At 41.9% G+C, this 24750-nt stretch overlaps 1 long non-coding RNA gene across 4 annotated transcripts in view; it reads left to right on the top strand.

The window, feature by feature from the left end:
- LOC102022986 overlaps window positions 1-24750 on the top strand; it is a 103461-nt gene that overhangs the window by 38603 nt on the left and 40108 nt on the right. For all 4 annotated transcript variants that reach the window (XR_001232818.1, XR_259079.2, XR_001232817.1 and 1 more), the window contains exons 2-3: window positions 14229-14356; window positions 18056-18180. This is a non-coding gene — a long non-coding RNA (uncharacterized LOC102022986). The remainder of the gene's footprint in view (window positions 1-14228; window positions 14357-18055; window positions 18181-24750) is intronic.

The raw sequence follows: 24750 nt of genomic DNA, 5'->3' as shown, positions 1-24750 counted from the left end.
TTCTGTGACATTTGGCATGACGAACTATTCATACTGCAAGACATTGCTCATTTACCAAGTTAAAGTTTCTTAGAAATATTTGCTCGTCCTGCAGAACACTCATAGACCAAGTTACTTGCAATCCAGGGTTTGATTATACTTCAATTTGATGATTTTGGTAGTACTCTTTCGTGACTATTCCATAACTCAGCCATTTACTGTTAAGTAAATACGGGCAGTGGAGCACTGATGTATAGGAAAGGACATTGAGAATCCTGATGAGATTCTCATCAGGATTAAGAATAGCTGTTTTCTTTAAGCAGCATAGCTCTGCACTTCATATCCCATACTAATTATTCGTATTGTTTCTTCAGCTGACCAGGTGAAATCAATAATTATAGAGCGTGCTGCCATTAGGATATGTATTTCTACTGCCTCCATGTTACTTGTTTTCCTTTTAAAGTACACCATTTGTACAGTTCAGGAGAGCTTTCATAGGAAGAATAAGTGATCATAAATTTAAAAAGAATTCATTGCTCGGAGATGAGTCTAGAGGCAAAAGAAAACAGCTAAAGTGAAACCACGTAATTCTAGGCCCTTGGGTGTTTTAGACCCTCATTCATAAATCTCATGATAAATGGAGATTTTGCAACCAAATTGAGTTAAGAATACTCTCTTGCTGCTTTGTGTTTAAAATTACATATCTTTAAACTTAGTAATGACATGTACATAACTTTTTTTAATATGGTAGGCTTTAAGAACACAGTTGAATTCACAATAAACTGAAAACTGGCTTAGTTACAAAAAATTGATTAAAGCAATAAATGCAGGTCAAGATTATGTAAATCTTCTCAATGTTTATTCAAGGCTTCTAGCAGTGTTACATAAATCACTGCATATATGACTGCTGAACATCAGAAAGGTTCATTCCTCAACCTTTTAAGTCACACTGTCATAAACTCTGCATAAGAACTCAAAATACAAGGTGACCTTAGCTACAGAGACCCTAAGAGGAAGTTCTGTTAAATTAGAATGTTCCTGGGTAAGTAAAAAATAACCTGTTCTCAAAACAAAAATTTAAGTTTTCTTATGTGATCCTCAAGCTGAGTGTAATAACTTCAAACTGGAAGATAAATTTTAGGTATTTCCCTATTTTAAGCACTGAGGCTCATGTTTGTTTTGTGACTCCCTAATACCAAAGTCAGTGAAACTTTGATCTCGTCTGTTCTGCAATTTCAGGGGAATACCACGGCATTACAATGAGACACAAAAGGGGTAGTGATTTCAAGTCAATGTGAGTCACATGTGAAGTACTGAATGACATGGAAACTACTGTGGATAACCAATTTTAAAGATTAAACTAGCAAGCTAGAATTTTGACAGAACTTCTGAATTAAATATGGCACATCTGTAAATTATCTACATGAAAATTCTGAGATTTATTAGATGACAGTAACTAAGAAAATAAGACAATAGAGTTAATGAGAAATGGCCATACTGATTATTTGAAAATTGTCCTTAATTTCTTTCTTATGAAGTAAAATTTTCTGAAGAGCCTTTTAAAGCCATGAAAAATTTGGGGAAATAGGCTAATTCATTTCCACGTTTGTGGAGACTGCAAAAATTTAAAAATAATTGTGTAGGTGTCTGAAAGCGTCTCACAGATTCTTTTTTAAAATAGCCTGTACTACCTCAATTAAAGACGTCTGTATCCAGATTACTGATAAAAACCAAGACTAGACTATAAGGGGTTCTTAGTTGTGTTTGGATTAAATAGGACCTTTCTTACTCTATATATTACTGAATTGAAACTTGTCACAATTGTCATCAAATGGTGTTGCTTAAGATGTTGCTTCTTAATTCTGGAAGATCCAGTTACTTAGAGGCAAGAAAGATCTTCTTAGATGTATATCTTTTCAATAAGTGGAAGATTCTAGATTCATACTTTGGGCTGCTGTCTCATCTCAGCTTAACAAAGTACACTCGCAAGATGTGCTTTTTCTTGAACTTGCATGTAAACCAGTGAGATCTTACTCTAGAGTCTTGTGAAAACTCAAGTCAGGGTCATGTTTTGTTTTTCTTCCCAGCAGGCAATTTTCAGTTCTTTTTGTAAAATGTACCCTCATGTGAAAGATTGTATTTGTGATCAAGGGTTGCAGAAACAGTCTCTTTTTTGACTTTCTTTAGTAGTAACTATTGAGGAACAAAGTTTTTATTGATAATTTTTCAACATCTATAAACATTGGGTATAAAAATCATTTATTGAACTGTTCTCCAAGTGGCATGGGCTACTTGGCAAGTAGGGCCTTTGTTGTCATTTATTGTTCTCCAAGTGGCATGGGCTACTTGGCAAGTAGGGCCTTTGGGAGGGCTTTCTGGTTTTTTGATATTTGTGTTTCATTTCCTCACCTTTTAAGTAACCTCACTTCAGAGCTTGCTGTTCATAGAGTCTTTTCTGAGGAATTGGCCTTTTTTAATCAATCTTCCCCAGAGTAGCATTCTGCTCTATCCCCTCCACCATCACCACCATTTGAACATGCTTAGATGTAACCTGATCCCAGGCAAAAGATGGACTCACTTGGACTCCATGTCTCTCTCACTGGGATCTTCAAATCCGAGTAGACCATTGAAAGGAATTGTGTCACCTTTTGAAGTGCATCTGATTTTTCAGTCATTTCCCATACTTTCCAAAACCTGGTAGTTTAGCCTAGGGTACTTGTCCGGGACTAGGTCTGCACATTTCCAAGTCACATTAGTTGTAAGATTTCATTCTCTTTGGACTTCCATTGCAATTCAAGTTCCGTCATTTTCTGCCCTTATTGGAGGGCATCTAATTCCATATTGGACAGACTTTTATACTTGAATTTCATTTTCTTTATCCATGAAATGGAAATGATTGGCTATGAGGAATGTCTGAAACTCGAGAAACAGACCTAGTGATACAGTGAGGTAACTTGGTTGTTCTAGGTAGCATCCTTCTTGTGATTCTTTGTAAAACCCAGCATGCCCCTGAAAAACATTGTTGAAGTGTAAAAAGTAAAAGAAAAAAAGCCTTTAGGTTTTGGAACACTTTAGTTGTATGACGCAGTTAGTATGAGGTAAGTGCAGGTACATAATTTAAGATTTATCCCGGCCCTAGGGTACAGGCAGTATCCTCTCTATTTTACAGAAAATAAAGCTGAAGTTTAAAGTGTTTAATTGACTTAAGGTAAAAATGAAAATTCCTAAGTCTAAATGGATTTTCAGAAGACTCCATGGAAAATGTCTCATTTGTTGCTTATAGCTATAAGCATTTTCCTTGAACTTAGTGGTTCTTTTGATGTGTGGACATACTAATCGAAAGATTTCAGTAGCTTTTTCTAATATAGTGTTAATTTGTATTCTTAGACTTCCATGACCACAAAGGGCTTGGGCTAAGTTAAGGGACCCATTCTAGTTCAGAACTGATTGTGGGCTCAAAAGGCATTTAAGTGTTCTACCAAGTAAATAAAATTGTCGCAATTGGCCAAAACTGTGGTAGAAACAGAAGTTTTACTTTGTTTAATCTTTGAGGCCATTGAATGAGCAAATAGGGGCCTAGCCAGATAACTTTGTTGACTTTCTGAGGAATTGGCGCTTTTCCAGAATCATACAAACTCCCATTAATTTAGTGTTTATTACCTGTTGGTGTATAATTTGCTTTATCCTAAAAGAAAATCAAGAATGGAGGTTAGACAAATACACTTTATTACCCCCCGATTCCCTGCTTTTATTTTCCTAGACCAAATTTCAGTCACTAGCCACTTTTCCATTCTAATAAATTTCGGTTGCTTTTGACATTTTACCAAATATGCACTTAAGTCAGTCCACTGACTTATGGATCTTAATTCTGAATCTAGTGTATCTAACTTTTCCTTGAGTTACAGCTGCAAAGTGTCCTAAGAAGGTCCCTGTTCTGCAAAGGTTGCAGTTTCCAGATCCTGCTAGATCCCACACTGTAAGCCTGTCTGCTTCCCTGCTCGTTGTCTGAGTCAGCAAAGCCAGCTTCTCCCTTTATGTTAAGGGTTCTCAGCTTCAACATTGCTGATATTTGGAGCTGGATAATTTGTTGGGGCATAGGGTGAGCAAAGACCATTTTGAATATTGTACAGTGTTTACCAGTATACTTGGCCTCTACCCAGTAGATATCAATAGTACCTACATCCAGTTGTGGCAATCAAAAATGCCTTCTAACATTGCCAATTATACCCAAGGACTGAGAGGTAAAATAACCCCAGAAAAGAACTATTACTTCAGTTAAATGGGAAATTGTAGGTAATTTTTTTTTTACTTTTTTTTTTTTTTTTTTTTGTACCAAGAATCAAACTCGGGACCTTATGCTTGCCAGTCAAGTGCTTGTGCCCCTGAGCGATATCCCCAGCCCAAAGTACTACTTTTTTTTTTTTCTTTTGGTACTGGAAATCAAACTCAGGACTTTGCACTTGCCAGGCAGGCGCTTGTGCCACTGAGCTATATCCCCAGCACTAAATGAGAAATTTAAGACTTCGTTTAGCCAACCACCTTAATCAAGTCCCCAAGATTAAGGGCAAGTGACAGGAAAAAAATTTACTTAGTTTGCAGTACTGCAGGTTGAACTGAGAGAACATGGAGACAGTGTGTTTTGAGACAGTGTATTAGTTTTCCCAACGCTGGGACTAAATACCTGACGTCTACCATTTAAAGGAGGAAATGCCGTATTTGGCTCCTAGATTCAGAACTTCCAGTCTGGAATTGGCTGTTCACAAAGCAGGAACATCACAGCAGAAGGACATGGCAGAGCAAAGCTACTCAGTTCATGATGGTAAGGAAGCACAGCAGGAAACAGTGCCAGAGAGAAAGGGGTCAGGGACCAGATATAGTACCCAAGATCATCCCTCCATGGCCTACCCAAACACTCAGAAGTGACCTTTACTAATCCTCTCAGTGTTTGTCAAGCCAATCAAGTTGATAACCATTGCATCCCCACCCTTGTCAAAACAGCCTAAATCAATTTAACACATATCTAACATGATACAACCATCTTGCATACAATCAAAAACACAGTAACCCCTTCCCTGAAGTCTCAACAGTTCCAGCATTGTTCAAAAGTCCTTGTCCAAAGTCTCCTCTGGGACTGAAGGCAAACTCTTAGCTGTGAACCTCTACAATAACCAAAAACAAGTCACAGTATCCCAGGATACAATGGCACAGTATATAATAAGCCCATTCCAAAAAGGAAGAAAGGAGGATAGAATCAGACCAAAGCAAGATTGAAACCCAGGAGGGCAAACCTTAAGGCTTCCAAGTCCATGTATCTGGACATGTCCATCTCCATTTCCATGCAGCTCTACGCCCAGCATCTGGGGCACATGATGATGAGATATGAGTTCCAAAGGGCTTGGAAGCCCCACTCCTATGACCTTGATGGTTGTAGCATACATGGCCTCTCTTTAGCTGGCTACACACACTACCTACAGTTTTATTTGGCAGACATGCCCCATTGTCAGCATCTCCAGCTTCCTGGGGTCTCCACAGCAGCTTTAGCTTCACTCTCAGCTTCATGCATAACTTTTTTGGCTCCTTGCCTGACTTCTCAGGCCTTCTTGAATCTGGGTGGAAGCCTCCGTGACTCTATTACTCTTGTATTCTGCATCCCTGTAAAACCATTACCAGTGGATAATGCCAAGGTTTGCTGCCTGCTCAAGTAATAACCAAGCTTCCTTGAACCAAGGCTGCTGTAGCTTCTGAGTGCCATGAATTCAGAGATGCATCTTCCTACGTGGCCTAGAGTGAACAGGGAAAACGAAGTCTTTGCAAAGAGTTTATCCTTTTACACCCTTGAGCCTGTGATGACTGGGGTCTGGCTGATAACTGGGGTATCCTCAAGGCATCCCTTTTCTTGACCTTGTTGAAGTACCTGGTTTCTTTTTAATAACCCCAGTCTCTTTAGCAACCACAATTCCTTTGACGCCAACTTGACATGTGGTTCCTTTTGAGCCAAAATTTAAGTTTTCAACTATCTCTGCTCTTCCTCTTTCTCCCTGTAAATCATGGATACCAGTAGTACCCATGCTAGAGCCTGAATGTTGGGTAACTTTGAAATTTCCTCTGCCACGTAACTGAGTCCACTACTCTTTACCACTTACCAGTCCAATTATCTAAATACAGGATAACAAAAACCTGTATTTTTTTTTTTTTTTTTTCACGACCTTGCGCTTGCCAGGCAGGCGCTTTTGCCACTGAGCTAAATCCCCAGCCCCCTTATTTTTTGTTAATTTTTGTAAGATAACAAGAAATATAAAAAAATTCATCAAATTTATTCAATATTTCTGTGATGGTATAGCTTAAAACAATATTTTTTCTGTGTGTGGTTTGTCTTAAAACATTACAATGTGGACAGTAGTATCTAGTCTCTCAATTCTTTTTGCATTTTTGTCTTTATTTGAACAACATTACTCTATCACGTTGGCCTTTCCTTTTTTTGTGTGGGTGGTATAATTTCAATAAGATGTCGGCCCACTAAATGTAATAGCGAAGATATTGATGATGAATGTCCTGGTTGGTGTTTTGCTCTCCCATACTTTTCAATTATATGGACTATTAGACCTAATCTAAATTGTAAATGACTTTTTGAACCCCCTTGTTTTGAATAAATAGCAAATCAATTTCCATATTGTTTGGTCCAGAAGGTGCATATTTTATAATAATATTTTTCCTCACTTTTTGATTACAGGATAGCTTGTTAGATGATGGTCAACTCTGTCACCACTACCCAAAGAATTATTATCATTGACCACTATTGGAATATTTTTAGTTTTGTTTCTTCTTTTGAGTTCTATCATTTCTATATTGAATAGTTGATAATAAGGAGCCTTTTTTGTTTTTCCATTTCATAGTAGACTTTTCCTCTCTGATATGCTAACATTTGTCCATTTTTTAGTATTTTGCAGATCTTCTGGCACTTCCTTTCTGTGTAATTTCAGTGTCCCAAACATGTCCATTTTTTATTGTAAAAGAATATCAGATTTCTGGAGAAGTATAAAAATTATATCTAATGTATTTACAGTAAGAGTTTTTATAGATCATAGCACAAAGTTATAGGGTTGGGTTTTTTTTACAAATAAACACTAACTAGTAAAAGAAAATATCCAGAAATTTCACTAGACACAAACATCAAAGGCAAACACAACATTCTAAATGAAAAAGTATGCAAAAACTAGTCAATAGAAAAGACAGATGTATGAGTGTGTCTCATGCAAACAAGAACAGACTGATTTAAATGACACCTGCCCGAGTGACACTCAGTATAGTCAGTATGTAAACAAATGCACTGCCTGTGTGACACTTAGGGTAAACTATTAAGTGTTTAAACAGCCTCCAACAAAGACTTAGGACATATGCAAAATGTAGACAAATATTTTGCTAGAGTGTAACATGCAGGGCGTCTAGTCTACTTCCCAACAGAATCCTCATTCCAACTGAAACCTTATGAGCCTGGCCTTTACTTTCTGCATTTCTATCAGCAATCTGTTCCTCTGAGCTCTGACCAGAATCACCCATCAGACTCTGCTTTACAGCTTTCAGGACCAGTCACCGCAACAGCCCCACTTCTCTGGAGCCAGCTTTCTGTATTAGCTTTCCTACACAATACCTAACACTCACAGTTTAAAGGAGGAAATGGTTTCCCTGGCTTATGGTTTTAGAACTTCCAGTCCATGATTGCCTAGCTTCAAGGCGAGAGCATCATGGTGGAAGGGCAGAGCAAAGCTGCTCAATCTGCGATGGTCAGGAACAGAACAGGGGATCGTGCCAGAGAAGAAGGGGCAAGGGACAGCTATAGTACCCAAGGTCACCCCTCCGTGACCTATCCAGACACAGAAGTATGCTTTACTAATCCCTCAACCAGTCAAGTTGACAATTAAGTTTAACCATCACAGACAGGGTCACTAAGTTACCTACGCTGACATGGAACTTGCCATCCTCCTGCCTGAGCCTCCCAAATAGCTGGGATTACAGGAATGCATCATCACACTCAGCCAGAAAAATATTTTTAATCAGCTAAAATAACCATCATTTTGGGTACTTGAGTTAAAACCGTCTCAGAGATGAGTGGACCTGCCCAGCTTTACAATAAGGGACACAGCTGCTGTTTAGCCCAGGTGGGCTGGATTCTGATGTACACATGGTCTTTACCCCTGCTCTATCTGCTTCCTGCCCTTGAACAGTTTATATTTGCATTGAGATCCCTGAGCCTGAGACTCTCTTTGCCTAGCTGCCTCTTGCAATTTCCAGGTACTCTGGGGCTTTCTGCTGCAGGTGGCCAGGTCATGGTACCCTGAGAACACGCCTCATACTTAATCAGGCCCTCCACCTGCTGCGCTCTCCACCTTCGTCAGACTCCATTCCTGGCAGCCTCCTCAAGATGGCCCCAAATCTGATGAACAGTGTTGTTTATGTAACAACAACAAGTAAGCTGACCAAGAGTCCAGTTTCTTAGGTCCAAAATTGAAAATTTAGGAATCTGTACCTTTTTAGGAAGTCTTAGTTTTCTCTGGCTTTCCCACTGACCTTTTTCCAGAAAAGAACTTCGAACCATCGCCTCCAGGCCCCAGAAAGGCCAAGGAAATTCTATCTCACACGGTTTTGAGAAATTCCTCTAGGCTAAATCCTAAAGGGTTTCCAGAGATAATCTTTCATTTAATCCCTCGTCCAACAATGGAAAAAGACACCTAAATAAGAGTCCCCGGGTCTCAGCAAGATCTCTATTCAGTCTCTCAGGGTACACTGGGGGCAGCACTAACTCCATGGACTCAACTTCTTGGGCTTTGACGTTGACACTGGTTTGATCCAGCAAAGCTCCCAGTTGAATTTGTGACTATATCACTCAAATCTTAAGAAATCACTCTATTCCATCTATGAACAGACCAGAACCACAGCGGAAGGCGAGTGCTCCAGACCTGCTGACCTCCCACCTGAGTTTCAGAGCAAACACACCCGTGGGTGCTGCCTAATCCTCTAAACATTGGAGTCACCTCAGAGCCCTTTTCTGGTGCTGGATGGAGCTACCCACGGAGGTCCTTACTCAGTCTTGGGCCCTGGCAGGACTGCATGGGAGTAGGACACCTTCAACTCTCTGAGCCGGAGTTATAGGTGGCTGCTTTAAGCTACAAGCCTGAAATGAAGGCTTGTGTTCAATCAGTGAACAACTGGCATTTATTTGAACATTCATATTTTATATTAAACTGTCTTAAATTACTTAATACCCCACACACCCTTTCAGAAGTAAAGCCAGGCACAGGAACATGTTCATGACATACTTCCTGTGTTGCTCCTTAGTTGGACGCAGGAAAGGGCCAGTTCTCTGAGAGCCCTCACACCTAGAAGCTGTGTCAGAGGAGGACACCGGCCAGCTCCCCAGGACTGATGGTTGCTTTGGACTTCTGGCTGTCACAATCCTTTTGAACCCGTGTGTGATATGGCATCAGATCCTTGAAGGCATTTGGGGCATGCTCAAAGTTGCTTCTAGACTTGAATAAAAGAGAAACAGAAAGCTATGCCAGGAAGGATGGTAAAAATGGAGGGAAATCCTTGCCAGTGGTCAGCAGAGCACCCTGAGGCCCAAGCCAGGAGGGTACCTTCTCCTCTCAGGAATCCTTAGGATTGAGGGGTTTTAGGACTCACACCTAAATGTCTCACTATCTTTTCATTCTTAAAAGAATTCCGTATGGTATTACATTTGACATTTCTGCCAGTTTCATGAGGCAAGGCAGTTACCTCATTTTATGAGGAGATGAGGTGGGGGACAGGGGATCAGCAGAACTGGAGGCTCAGAGGCTGTAGTACCAGAACAATGGAAGGGGGAGCTGATCCCACGCATGCCCACTTGGTTTGAGCAGCACCCTCCCCGACCCCCCATCCCAACATGGAACCTACCTTTTCTCAAAACATTTTTAGCACCTAAAGCTCTCTGATTTCATAACTTTTATCAACTATCAAACACAATTGGGTGTGAAATGTTTCATTCATAAAAATTCTGTCTGTTCTAAGTTGTTCATCATAAACTGTCTTGTACATTTGCACGCTGATCATTCCCCATCACTGAGCCCCCTGTACATGCGTGCACTGTAGTAAGGCTTAACACAAAATTTCCTGTTACAGGGAATGGGGCAGCCTAGCTCCATTAGCAAATACAAAACAGCATGGGGCTTATTTAGGGTGGAACTGATCCCACACCAGTGCCTCTAAGAGACACACTGTACTTTGACAATCTGAATGCCTTATGAGGGACTTGGGCTACTACACTACCGCAGGGGCCCATAGGTGACACCTCTTTTGACTACTTGACATGGCACTACTGTGAAGTGGGAGGCAGGCCGGCTGTGTGATCACCAGCTTCCGAACTACACAAGAAGTGTAGCCACATGGGGGTGTCAGCATACAGGGCATCCAGTTCGGCCTGGCCCGGCCCGGCCCAGCCCAGCCCAGGCTTGGGTGAGTTTAGAGTGGCTCTGCATGCCATTTCAGAAGGTAGGGGCCTAGCAAAGGAAAACTGTATTAATTTTGAGCGTGACCAGGGAGACAACATAGAAAAAAGGTGATCTTCAGCCCAGAAATCCAGATACTTGCTAGGAGGGTACAGTAAGAACAGATGTTTGACCAGGTAGTTTATGGCCAAGGATAGGGGTTATGGTGGGGACAGGGTGATGACTGGTCCCACCTATATCCTTTTATGTCAGGGCCAACAGGACCTGGCCAAGCTGGCAGACAGAGCTCTGGGAGTAGCAGCTGAAAACTCTAGACCCTGATAGATCCTCAGGAAGTGCTGCCACCCCCTCTGTATCCCCAGACCTCTACCCAGACCTCTCCTTGCTGTCTACCCACCCTCCTCCATTAATCCCTCCTACTGACATTTGTCAGCTGGGCCTGGTATTCACCCTGGGGAAACAGACCAGTAAAAAGGACTGTGTCCTCTGACTAGCTGGGTCCTCCCCTCCCAGTCATATCTCCCCTGGGGCTTAGGGAAAAGGACTTCAGTGCATTCTCCTGATGCTGATTGAATTGCTCCCTTCTGGGCAGCTTTGTGCGCCCTTGACACAACTTAGGGAAAGGAGCAGAAAGGGTTTTAAATAGCACAGAACTGGCCAGTTTGCACTGTTGACACTGACTGTCTATTATAAACAACAAACTCAGAAGATGCAGTTTGTTGCAACTGTCTTTGGATGGGCTTGGGTGTGGGTTTACATATTTAAGATCACACATACTCCATTAGTGGAATGGAAATAAAGCTACCAAGTGCCAATTCTGTTTCTGTTACATGCTTTAGGACCATTGCAGGGTGTGGTGGCAAGTGGAACTGCAATTTGCTTTGGTGTCCAAATAAAATGTAGTGGTCATCCATTCCTGGCCTAGGCAGGTGACTTGTGGGCATTGGGTGCTATTGGAATCAGCAATTTCTAGGAACTGGAAGCTGAGACTCCCATAAAAGGAAGCCACTTCCGGGGGCTATATTTAAAGACACACTCATTTCTAGAATTGGCCACCACAGGCCACAGTCTGGATTGCAAATAAATACTTTAAACCCATGTCGCTCATGGACAGTCCCTTCGGAGACTTTTGTGAGGGTTAACTGCAAACAGAGCTTTTATGTACAAAGAACATTATTGGATCGTGGGTCTGTTACAGCCAGGAGAGAACAGCTGACTGACTGAGGCACTGGGCCATCCGCTAGCTTCACTACTAGGGGATGAGGAACTTAGATCTGTGCCTCAGTCAGGTAACAAGTATGCAGATCAGAGACCTTATGGGTGGCTTGAGAATGAGTGAAATGCCACTTTACACAAACGCCAAGGGCCTACGGTACTTCGTCAAACCAAGGATTTTGAGAAGAGCGGAGTCACTTCATCCGCAGACACCTTTGTTTCCCTGGCCTTAAAGGGAAGAAATAAACCGTATCAGAATGCTCTAGAATTGGCTAATTTTTGTGTTTGAATGACACTTTAGGTATTAGCATTTCATAGCTATCATCCTCTTTTTTATGGCCAGGAAGACAGGTCGTGAATGCATGAGGTAAGTACTGCCACATGAAAGGACTTTTTGTCCAAAGTCACATTATTACTTGAATCTCAAATCTTAGAGGCCAGGATTCCTGTTGCCCAGGTCCAGGGTTCTTTCCATCTTGCTGCCTCTCTGTTACCTGGTTCTAATTTTTCCCATCCACTCCCCTGGAGAAGTCAGCCAGAGGAAGCCACCTGTCATAGATACGTGCCTGAAAGTCCACCATTAGAGCTCCATCTCGTTTACTTGATGCACAAATGTGAATTAATAGTGCAGGTGCTTCTGAAAGGAAGGTATCCCTAACTGAGGGCTTTTCTCCCAAGGGCCAAATAAGAAGTACGGTTTTGCACACCGTACAGTGTTTGGGGCAACTACTCATTCAACTCTGCTTTTCAGCACAAAAGCAGCCATATGTTACATAATGAATACATCATTCCCGGAGACTATATTTTAATTTCTTATGATTTCACATGTCACAAAACTTGATTTGTTTTCAAGCACTTATAAATGGGAAAACTATTCTTACTTCATAGGCCACCAGGCTTGGTTTACTGACCCTTGCTTTCAGGAGTCCTCTGTCAGTGCTCTGTGGATAGAGCTCTGATGGAAGGGACGGGTGGGGAAACTGAGCATGCAGGAAACGCCAGTCACCCCAGACAGAAGTCCCCTGAGGCCTTCCAGAAGTGGTAGCTGTCTGCTGGGCTGTCTCTGCAGCCGCTGCATTTGGAGCACCTGTGGTAGCTACTCACCTCACGGAAGAGATATATGGCTTTACCACTGGCATCTACAGGTCAGCTGAGAGTGAGCCTGGTGTCACCCCACCCTGCATCACAGCTGCGCAGTATTCACTTCTTTTTCTTCCCCACACATCTCAGTGAGGATCTCCACTTCACTGCAAAGGGGCTACAAGGTCAGGTTGTTCTATGTTGCTCTTGACATTAGAAGGATTTGAGCCATCACCCTCAGAAAGTTTTGGATTTTATATTTTCAGATTAGGGACATTCAACTAGTAAAGTTTATGCAAATATTTCAAAAACCTTGGAAATCTGAAACATTTCTCTTTCTAAGCATTTCAAATAAAGGACACTCAACCTGTATCTCACTGAGTTTTCCTCGACAGAATGAATAACAAGATGCAATTATCACCATTTTACAGATGGGAAGAACTAAGGCTCAGAGCACAAAAGGACTTACCCTGGCCACAGCAGGGGAGCAGGGTTAGCGTCTAGGTCGGATTCTAAAGCCCTGAGTCTGAAGCTCACAGTGCATGCAGATGGCTCACCAGGAGGGGTGTGCAGAGCAGGCCTCCCGCAGGCACCAGCATCATTTCATCCTCCCAGAAAAGGAGGCCGACCACCCCTCTGGCCTCAGCCTCTCCTTTGTCGCACCCCAACCCTTTCCCTACAGCCTCTCTGTGGTTCTTCTGGCACTTTGTCTGGATGAAAAACAGCTTCCCTGCACTGGCAGTGGCCACCACCTGCTCCACCCTCTCCTATGGAGCAGCAGCATCTCCAGGGAGACCTATCAGAGCCAAAGGCCCTTTTGTATGGATAAACCTGAGAGTTTTTGTATTTATTTATTATTTACTTTTTTATGTGTATTTATTGGCTTGTCTGATGAGCAGGCAATACTCAGTAGAGAACTATTCTAAGACTGAATGAATGAATAAGCTAATGCCCCAGAATTCCTGGATAGGATTCCCTGAGTTTAGCTTTCAGTGATTCACAGAGGTTTCCCGCAGTATAGATTGGGTCAGCACATAGTAAGGATGCAAAGATCCCACGGATTCAGCTCTTTGAGCACGTCCACCGTATCTCATGGGCATCTTCAGTCAGCACGCCCATCACCCCATTTTACAGAGAAAGGGACTGAGCTCAGTGACATCAAGGAACGTGGCGGGTCCAAACTCACCAAGCTGCTCAGTGGTGGGATGAGTTTGGACCCGCCACAGCCTGTTGTCTCCACACACTAAATCATGCCCGTAAAGCTCCAGAACTAACCCTAAGGACAAAACGTGGGCGTCAAGCGAAGCTGTGCTGAGAAGGAAGGGAGCCCCAAGACCCCCTGCTGTCCTGCTGAAGCACCAGGCACAGCCACTGTCCCACTGCCGTTGGGATGAGGCAGGAGCCACTGGTGGTTGTCCTCACTCCGTGCTGGCTGCATGCAAGGGCTGCAATTCTAACATTTTTCCTTGGCAGGCAATGCAGACAGATGCACAAAACTGACTTCCCCGGAGGCCTTCTCTCAGAAGTGAGTGGCCTGGATCTATGTACCTCTTCCTGCCTGGCCTGGACTGGAAATCCCACCGCAGAGGGCACATCTCATGGTATGTTACTGCTTCTGGTTTTCAAGAGTCCCTTATAAAAATGCATTCAGGAAAAGAGAAATGGAGGTCAGGATAACGGGAAGGGGCTGCAGGGCAGAGGGAAATAGGGAAGGTCCTTCTACTTACCTGGCAACTCTACCCTGTGGCCAGGTGACCTCTGCATCTGCCCTTTGCTAGTGCCCATCAGTTTTTTGCTGGGCCCAGCCTCCCGGACAGGCCCTTGGAGGAGGAAGATGGTTCAGGGGCCTGACGAGCAGTGAGGAGGCAGCTCTAGCATCCTGGTAGGTCTCCAGTGAGCACCGGCACCACTTCCCTCTGCTGGCCCAGCTGTGCCAGCTCCTGCTGCCTCAATGAGCACGCAGTTACCATGACCCGCCTTCTTTGAAAGTAACAGAGCATTTACAGAAGAAAGCTTTTTTTTCCCTGAGGTATATACATTATCTTTTGTCGGGGTAGGGGTCATGGAGTTTGACCCCAGGACCATACACATGCTAAACAAGAGCTCTACAACTGAATTACAGCCCTTTTTATTTTTTTTTTTTTATTTGTTTTGAGACAAGGTCTCACTAAATTGCCCAAGTGGGCCTCAAACTTGCAGTCCTCCTGCATTAGCCTCCTGAGCAGCTGGGATTACAGGCTTGTACTCCTCCATGCTCAGCCATGCATTATCCTAAAATTTGAGGTCACAAGCTGCTCAAAGGAACCTCTCAGGGAACCTCCTCAGCTCTCCCTGGCATCAGAGCGTGCATGCTCCTAACCCTTTCCCTTGGCAGTGAGACCAGTATGTGGGCTCTGCCTCCCCGCCCCCACCCAGCCCTGCACGGCTCCGAGACCCCCTGTTTCCAGTTCCACCTCTCCTAAGGCTGCTGGCACAGCAGTGTTCAAGGCTTAGGAATGCGGCTCCTAGGGTGAACCTCAGGCAGTGCAGCAGGCTACAAGGGAGAGACCCTTGGTCTTCAGGCAGGACCCTTGTCTTTACCTGCAAGGAAGGGTGAACCTGGCAGCAGGGGTCCTCATTCAGCTTCTATTTGGGCTGTGGTGACTTCCACAGACCACCAGTCCCCAGGCCAGCAGCATCAGCACCGCCCAGGAGCTTGCTAGAAATGTAAATCTGCATCCACTCCTAGACTCAGTAAATCTGGCTCTGCAAGTGGCCTGGATGACTGGTGGCCAGGAGGTTTAACAAGTCTCTTGGTGACCTGTCACACCTAAAGCCTGACACCCCCCTGCCCTGAATCAAGTCTCAGTTTTTGTATTCCCCACACTTCCTAGGGACACAAAGCTGTTCATGCATCCATAAGTTCTGAATATTTATTTTATTTTATAAAGTTTATTACATCTATGTACTACTATTTTAAAATATTTAGAAGAGTTATAAGGATAAGACCAAGATGAAATGAACAACAGTTTTCAATGTCTTGTTACTCTCTGATAGCACAAAATGCACTTTAGGCAACATTAAACATGAGTGATTATGAGTATGTAAGTCTAAATAACAAAACAGATTCTGCAAACAATACTGATACTTATTTGGGAATAGCAGAACATTACAATAGGAATATGCATACCATCATGAACAGGAGGCATATTCAAAGAGGTTAAGTCAAGGGGAAGATCTTAAAGCAAATATTATGAAGAGTACATCAGATGCTTGGAGATAATAATCCTTGTCCATAATGATTTATAATGAGAGTGGCATCAGTCCAACGTTGAACAATCTTAGATAGTTGCTGGGCACATGTCTTTGTAGAAGTGCTTTTTGTATAAAGTAGTGATAGCCATTGTATAAGTGTGTGATTCTGGCAGAGGTTTTTGGGATAGTTAATATCAAGCAACCATATGTTAAGAACACTTCTTTCATGACCTTCTACCGTGTTTATTTATTTATTGTTAAGGTTGACACATGACTCCATTTAGACTCTGACAACTTTCACATTTCTCTCGAAAGTATAAAGCCATAGTTCAATAATCTTTTGGATAATTCCCATTTTGGCAAACTGCCAGAACTGATCAAATGCTATCATTTTTACTGCATGATGTGGCTGAGAGTGAGCTCACATTGGGAGTAGAAGTGGGGCCAGGCTGGCATTTTGAGGCTGTTTAGTGTTACTCTCAATCAAAGATCTCATCAGAGATGAGGTGAAGAAAAGAGCTCTTCAGCACTGTTAAAGCCACTTGTCCTTTTTTGTGAAAGCAAGTTTACTTGAAAGTAGATAATAGAATCTCTAAATCCTCTTCATGGGTACATGTAAGTCGCAATTTGCTAACTACCCACACCCCACCAACACACACACAGTGCCTTCCTCCTATGTGACAGTCTAGGGCTGCAGAGTCCAGCACCAAGAGTGCTGTGGGGCCTTCTCTTTCCACCTCCTCTAGAGCTGAAATACTAGGGTAAGTGGATGGACTTCTGTCTCCTTCCCTTGGCCTCCTGGGGCATCTTGTACTTCCTCTGGGATGCATGTCCCCCACTTTAGAGACCCCTTCTCCCTACTAAATGCAACACTGCTTTCCCTAAAGGTCTTACAGAAGCTCTTAAAGATACCCTAAGTCAAGAGGATCTGCCCATAGCTGTAAAGTCCATGTCAGAAAAGTTCTATCCAGGAGGTCTCAGGAGACCATCTGTCCCTCTCTCCTCTAGGACTAGTTCTTCACCTCAGGGGTTCAAGGCCAAGAGTGTGGAGTGTCACCTGAGGGCCGCATGGCAGACACAGCCGCTGGGCAGCATGACGCAGGCCACACGAGGCCCTGACCCTGCACCGCGTGCGCCAGCATGGCCCTCGACAGGCACAGCACTTCAGGACAAAAGCAGGGGAAGCAGGAGGGAGGGGCTGCTGCTTCACCAGCTTCTTGAAGCAGAAATCTCATTTTCTGTCATAATTCTGAAGCCGGTGCTTCTGTTTTAAAGTATATGTTCAGTTGCTATTCTGGTTGTGTGAGTCGCAAGTTTTTTCCAAGGATCGACCTGCTATTTTTTCCTCTGGTGGCACCTTGAGCAGCCAGTCCCACAGCCAGAATCAGCTGGGTAGCAAAGGTTCCCCTCCGCCAGCCCTCGGCAGACACTTGGGGACACTCCACAGACCGAGCTGAGCAAGCCTCAGCGGAGCAGGGAGTAGTCCCTGAAGAAGTTACCCACACTTTGTGTTTTGGTTCCAATCCTGCAGTGAAGTGTGTGTCTGCGCCCCCTTGGGAAAAGCAAAACAAAAACAGGCTAGCCCACACTCCTTCTCGGGGGACTCGGCCCCTCGGGAATTTGGGAGTGGCTGGTAACAAACCCAAGGGAAGCAAAGAGCTTCTCACATGATAACTAGAACTCTGAATCCAGGCATCAGAGTCCACAAGCACCCTGAGAACTAATAAATACAACTAGGAGGCCCAAGACCCCTCTGTGAGAATTTCAATTTTCATTTGAATGAAAATCTTTACAATTAATGTAAACATATTCCACAACATGTAAACCTCATCTCACAACTGTTTCAAGAGATTTTCAAACTGAATACCACTGATTTTAAAAAACTGAATAGAGCTGAGTACAGTGGTTCACGCCTGTAGTACCAGCTACTCAGAAAATCCACAGCAAGATCCCATCCTTAAAAGAAACAGAGGGGAGAGGAGAGAGGAAAGGAAGGAAGGAAGGGAGGAAGGGAGGAAGAAAGAAGGGATTTCACTCACATGTGCCATGCTGGTGTTCTGTCCAAGGGAAATGTGGCCATGCCTCCAAATATAGGAACGGCCTGGAGAAAACATCCCATCCCACCCCAGGGGGGCGCCACTGAGCAGAATCTTCTCAGCATGTGGGATCAGAAAACACCGATCATGTGCAAGTAAGTGTACGAACTTGCCTTTGGGGTTGGAGTTGTAGAAACTTTTGCTTACTTCATTTATACACTGATCTGATTTTTACAGATAACTTCCTTTGGTTTTTTGTTTGGGGTGTTTTTTGGTTTGTTTAGGGGAGGAGGGAGTTACAGTGGTAGGGTATGAGCCAGGTCCTTTGTACTGAGCTACATTCCCACCCCTGCTCTTTTTTTACTTTACTTTAAGACAAGTTAACTCTAACTAAGTTGTCCGCACTGGCCTCAAACTTGTGATCCTTCTCCCTTGACTTTCGAGTTCTGCAAGAACTATTGAAGCATATAGAATTTAACTAACTTTATGTTAATTTGTGTATATGTTAAATATTGTTTACATTTAAGAAATTGATAAGCAAAATAATTTCAGTCAGTTCTCAAGGATCATATGAGTCTTGGTTTCCTTCATTAACAGAAGCACTCAGATTTAAATATCACCACTCTCATCTTCGAATCAGATGTCCAGCATTGTCAGTAGCAAAGGTGAATGCTGAAAGAACTTAGAGAAGTCTTTTAGGGCTGATGTCCAGCAAAAAGAGGGGCAGTCAGGAGGTATTTCATCACATGGATTTTTACCAGGAGCTGAGACTAAGCAGACACGGAGGAGGGAAGAGAGGGGCAAAGGCCTTAGCTGGGGACAAAACATCTCGCCTGCCTAGGCTACAGGAGGGGCTGCTTACTACTGGACCAGTGTCATCATTTTCACCTGAAATATTAGTTTCTGCCACTTTGTGGGTAATAAATACAAAGTGAATGTCATATAAGTGCTATTGACTAATGAACAAGCAAAAATATGATTTGAACACTCACACACGCACAGACACACACACACACACACACACACACACACACACACACACACACAGCTTTCCCCAGGGAGCAGATGTAGCGCCTCAGAGGCAGCAGGCTGGTGAGCTCATCACCCCTGGGAGGGAGGAAGTGGCTCCCTTATATGGCTTTTACCTGTTCACTTGGCTCAGGTGAAGTGAAGTTCCCCACTCACTAGCCTCCCTTGTCAGTGGACTGGAAGATCACATGGTTTAGGTCTGGCCAGAAAGGCAAGGGTCACAGCTTTGGGTCACTCTTTACTCTTCCCAGAAACCACAGTATCCATAGGAGCAGAACAAGAAATGCAGAAATGTAACTTTACCAAAAACAGTAAAGTTCATGCAAGTCAGCAAACAAGCTCATAATGCAACAAGGACTGCCCCTGCCACCTATGGTGGGAGGACCTGACAGAGGAGCAAATCCAGTCAATGGCCTCATGGTGCCTCCACCCATTGAGGCAGGATGTCAGCTGCCAGTCCCTTTGGACAGAAACACCAGAGATCTGGGCTCACTGCCTCCTGAGACAGGAACCTGCTAGAAGCTCCTCATGTGGAAGGAGGTGGTTAGTAAAGAAAGACAAAATAAGAAACAGACCAAGACACATTTAGAAATAAACAGAAAAAACGAAGCCCTGGAGCGTCACTTCCAAAAGCCAGACACCTCAGCTTCCTGCCACCTCTGAGAGTGTTTGACCCCACCCCAAATGTACTCATGTGCTCAGGCAGCCATAACAAAGTACCACAAATGGGACAGACTTCCTCACAGTTCTTGAAGCTGGAAGCCCAAATCAAAGTGTCAGCCATTTTGGTTTCTCCTGAGACCTCTCCTTGGCCTACAAAAGCCACCTTCTTGCTACTTCTTCACTTGAGCTTTTCTCTGTGTGCAAGCATCCCTGATGTCAGATCCCCTTCTTATACAGGTCCAGTAGGATTAGGGCCAAATCTTTATGAACTCATTTAACCTTCGTTACATCTTCAAAGCCACATTTTCAAATACAGTCACATTCTGAGCTGTTGGAGATTAGGACTTCAATATATGAATGTGAAGCGTGCACAATTTAGTCCATAACACCGAGAGGCACTGAGTGAGTTATGGAGTTCCAGGTTCCAGTTGCATCCCAGCCTGGAGGTCAGGCTGCATCCCTACCTGCAATAGCAGCTTTGCTCGCATCCATGAGACGACCATCCGGTAGTCTCAGGAATGGCCAAATCTCTCACCTCTCCTCAGCTCCTGGTAAGGATGGGCTGACTTTGACCTTTAGCCTTTGCCTGTAGGCTGTTGGACCAGCACTCAACAGTCACCATATCCATCTTGGTGAAGGCGGAACAAAGAACTATTTCTCACTGACTCATAGGATCTAGGTGAGCCTCAGTGGCCCTGGGCACTGGCCACTGACTCAAAATCTGCTCAGGGTGGCACAGGCCACCTCAGGTGCTCTTCTGGATTATGTTTACTCACATTATTTGCAGCATCCAGGCCTGTCTAACCACACACCTAGTGCAACCCCTGGTGCAACATCCCATGCTGGGTTCATGAGTCACTTTCCCCAGACACCACAGACACCAAAGAGCTGTGGGATTCTCTATGCTTGCAGGAGCACTCCAGGCCTGCTCCGAGGGTCTTTATCAAGTAGAGCATAGTTAATAGTACTGACTTACACTTCCATCAATGACAGAACAGTTGCGCCACCAAGGACAACCAGAAATACTAGACTAAATATTGTAATTATTGATAGTTTCAGAGAGTTAATGTGAAATAGAAAACTTCCTGGGCCCAGAGCTTCAGAACACAAATGACCAGGAGGATTTGCTGATCATACAGAGTGCAGATGCGAGACTAAGTATGCTGCCAAAAGCTTCATAGGCCTCTGGGCAGGGCCTCATTGCAATAGTATATAAATCAGAAACTAGAATAAGTGAAACTGACTTTTTCTAAGGTACTCGTGTTGTCTGAGAAGAGGTAAAAGTAATCATTTCTTCTAGGATTTGATGACTCAGATATTTTGTGATATATCTAAGTAAGTTGGACTTCGGAAAACTGTTTTTCTAAATAATAATAACAACTACCAAGTTAAAAGAGGAGAAAATTAAATAATTTAAAAGGACTTGTGCCAGGGATGGTGACACATGCTTGTAATCCCAGCTACTTGGGAGGCTGAGGCAAGAGAACTGGGAGTTCAAAGCTACCCTGGACAACATAGTGAGACATTGTTCTTTAAAAAGAAAACAAAACTAAATAAGAAAAGAGAAAAAAGAGATCACAGATTAATTGGAACAACAAGAAAGCAAATAATAACATTTAAGTGGATCAATTATTATATTAAATATAGGTAGACAAAATGCTCCAATTAAAACAGGAAGATCAGCCGGGCATGGTGGCGCATGCCTATAATCCCAGCACTTGGCAGGCTGAGGCAGGAGGATCATTGCAAGTTTGAGACCAGCCTGGGCTACAAAGTGAGCTCAAAGCCAGCCTGAACTGTATAGACAGACCCTGTCTCAAAAGACAAGACAGAAAAAAAAACAAAAGATGAAGATCAACTTCATTTTTAAAAAACCAAACCTAATTATAAGCTGCTTACAAAAAAACACATTTTTAAAACTTCAAACTGGTAGAAGTTAAAATATAAGAAAGACATAAGAATAAAAATCTAAAGGAAGCTGAAAGAGATATATTAATATCAGAAAAATAGACTAAAGGCAAGAAGCATTACTACAGGCAAAGAGGTATTTTATAATAAAAAAGGTTTTATTCACCAGAAAGATCTAGCATATCTAAATTTATATGTACCTAATAACATTGACTCAAAGCAGATAAAAATTGACAGAACTAAAATTAAAAAATAGATAAATCCATAATTACAGTGAAGAGATACTTATACATTTCTCCCAGGAAACTTGAGAAAGACAAACAAAAAATTGAAAGGAATTGAGCAACTACTTTGAAGATAACAATGTGCAGTGTACTAACCATTGCTACTCTCCTACAATCTTGTTTTGAAATTTTATACCATTGTTTTTATTGTTTACTTTTTTGATTTTAAAATATATATATATGATTGTTTTATAAGAAAAAATAATAAAATGCCATGTGATTTAACAAGAAATTAACCCAGATAACAAAAACTAACACAAATTTTACTAAAATATTGGACTTAAAAAGAGAAAAATTCTTTGAATATTCAGTCCCCTCCAAAAAAAGTAACTTAGAAGGGAAAATTGTTTTCAGTGTCAAAAAATTTTTGATAGCAATGTTTTATGTCAGAAGAAAAGAAGTAAAATATTTTCAGTACTCAAGAAGAGAAAAATGAAAGCCAAGAATTTTTTTAATCTAGCCAAACTAGCTTTTAAATATAAACAATGCAGAAATATTGTGATATTATATCTCAAACATAAGAAAATTCAGGGAATATTTATTCCATAACCCTTTCTCAGTAAACTCCTAGAGTACAAAGTTTTGACAGTTGTAGAGGAAGGGATGTGTGTAAAATGAAAGCCGCCTGAAGGAGGCCATATAAAAGAGATGGTATAACATACCCTAACTTTTTGTTCCATAAAAGAGGAAGAGCAAGGCAAGCAGACCAGAGAATGGACCTCCGCGCGCGCACACACAATCACACACACAATAATCTGCTTAGCTCTCTTCAATAACCAAAATTGGGCATTAGTATTTCATTTTCCACTAAGAGAAATCAGTGGTTCAAGGAGGATAAGAATGCTACAAATGCTCCATAAGATCAGGCTGGATTACCTTGCTATACCAGATGGAAAAGAAGCTATCAAAGACACAGGAGCTACTTGCAGTGCAACTTCCCAGATATGGGACAATTTGAGAACTGAGAAACGTTACCGCAATGGATGAAACATATCAAATATAAAACATATCATTATGGCACAAAAAATAAAAAGGTAATTGGTCATCCTCAAAGACTTCTGATAAGCCAACTCTTTATTTGGATAACAAGTAAGTAAGGGAAATAAAGTACAACATTTATCCAGCTTTTCTATTGAACTCAGGCTTAGTGGTAGGATTGCGGATGAAGCTCAGTAGTAGAGTTCATATCTAGGATGTACTGGGTTCATTTGAGACAAAAAAAAGTGCATAAAGTGAAATTCCTTTCTAGAAGTAGTCCACAAATGTATAAAGAAGGGACAGTAGAACTGTAATATTACTGTTTTGCAACCCTGAATGAATCCATGTACCTAGACATGGAACATCAATATCTGCTAATTCTCATAAAGAGAAAATTTCACTGTGTGCCTCCTGATGGAAACCAAAACAAGCAACTCTTTATGAAGAGTAATGCCAATAACAACACCAAAACCAACCTGATTCCAATTAAACCTCTAGCTCCAATTAGCAATTTACAGGAAATACAGATGTAATCAGAAAAATCTAGACTGTAAGAAACTGTACAGGACCTGGTTTTTAAAAAACAAATAGGGAGGGAGGGAGGGAAAGAGAGAGATTTGATAAATTATCAAAACAGTACAACTAAAAAGAGTCAAGAGTTTAGATATTTATATTTGGATAATAAAGTTATGAAAATGTAATTACCATAAAAGTCAAGATTTCATTATCAGATTCTATTTGGGCAGTATGGTGATGGCTACAAAAATGTTCACCTTATAAAAATTAATTAGACTGTACATTAATGTGAGTTTCTGAAGGTTGTTATATTTAAAAATAAAAAATCTTTCCTTCTAATACTAAGAACTGAACCCTAGACTTCACACATGTTGAGCAAGAGCTCTATCACCGTACCATTCTCCAGCCCTTTATAATCTTTCATTCTGAGAACAAATTTTGCTGAGTTGCCCAGGCTGGGCTCAAATTTGTGGTCCTTTGCCTCAGCCTCCTGAGTAGCTGCAACTACAGGCATATGTCCCCATACCCACCTAAAAATTTAAAAATCTCTTTAAAAATCAAAGTTTTAAACACTATTAATTAATTTGACCTAATCTTCACATATAAAACACTAAACCCAACAACTACACAATATAAATTTGTTTTAAGAGCACATAAACTATTTATTTAAAACTTACTATATCTGGGGTCATAGAGTAAGTTGCAACATATTTTTTTTTTTTTGGGTTTTTCTCTGGTACCAGGAACTGATCTCACGACCTTGCACTTGCCAGGCAGGCGCTTTTGCTGCTGAGCTAAATCCCCAGCCCCTAGTTTCAACATATTTTAAAAAATTAAGATGACAGTGTATTTGCTTGCCATATGTAATAATGAGGTTCTAATGTATAATAAAAGATAGTTATAAATCTCTGTATGTTTGGAAATTCATAAAGTTCTAATAACACTCAAATCAAATATAAAATCACAACTTAGCAAATATTTTGAACCAAATATATAATAATATATAATATGATAACTCTCTAAGCTTTTGGTATGGATTTAAAACTATGCATAAAGAAATATGTATACTTTTAATTCAATGACAGAAAAGAAGGACTGGAAATTGATCATCTAAGAACCCTTCCCAAAAAAGAATATTTTAAAAAAGTAAGTTAACCCCTCAAAAAAGTACAAAGAAAGAAATACGTAATGATAGGAGCTAAACTCATAAAATAGCAAATATAAAAGAGAAAATCAATAATACCCAGAGTTGGTTCTTTATTTAAAAATTTAAATAACTAAGCTGCTAGAAAGACAAATTAAGAAAGAGTGAAGTCCAAACAACCAAAGCCAGGAATGAAAAAGAAG

This window comes from Chinchilla lanigera, unplaced genomic scaffold (assembly GCF_000276665.1).
Source record: "Chinchilla lanigera isolate Chin_1 unplaced genomic scaffold, ChiLan1.0 scaffold00001, whole genome shotgun sequence".
Lineage (NCBI taxonomy): Eukaryota > Metazoa > Chordata > Mammalia > Rodentia > Chinchillidae > Chinchilla > Chinchilla lanigera.
Note: the sequence above shows the minus strand (reverse complement) of the source record. Positions and strands in the feature narration are given on the sequence as shown.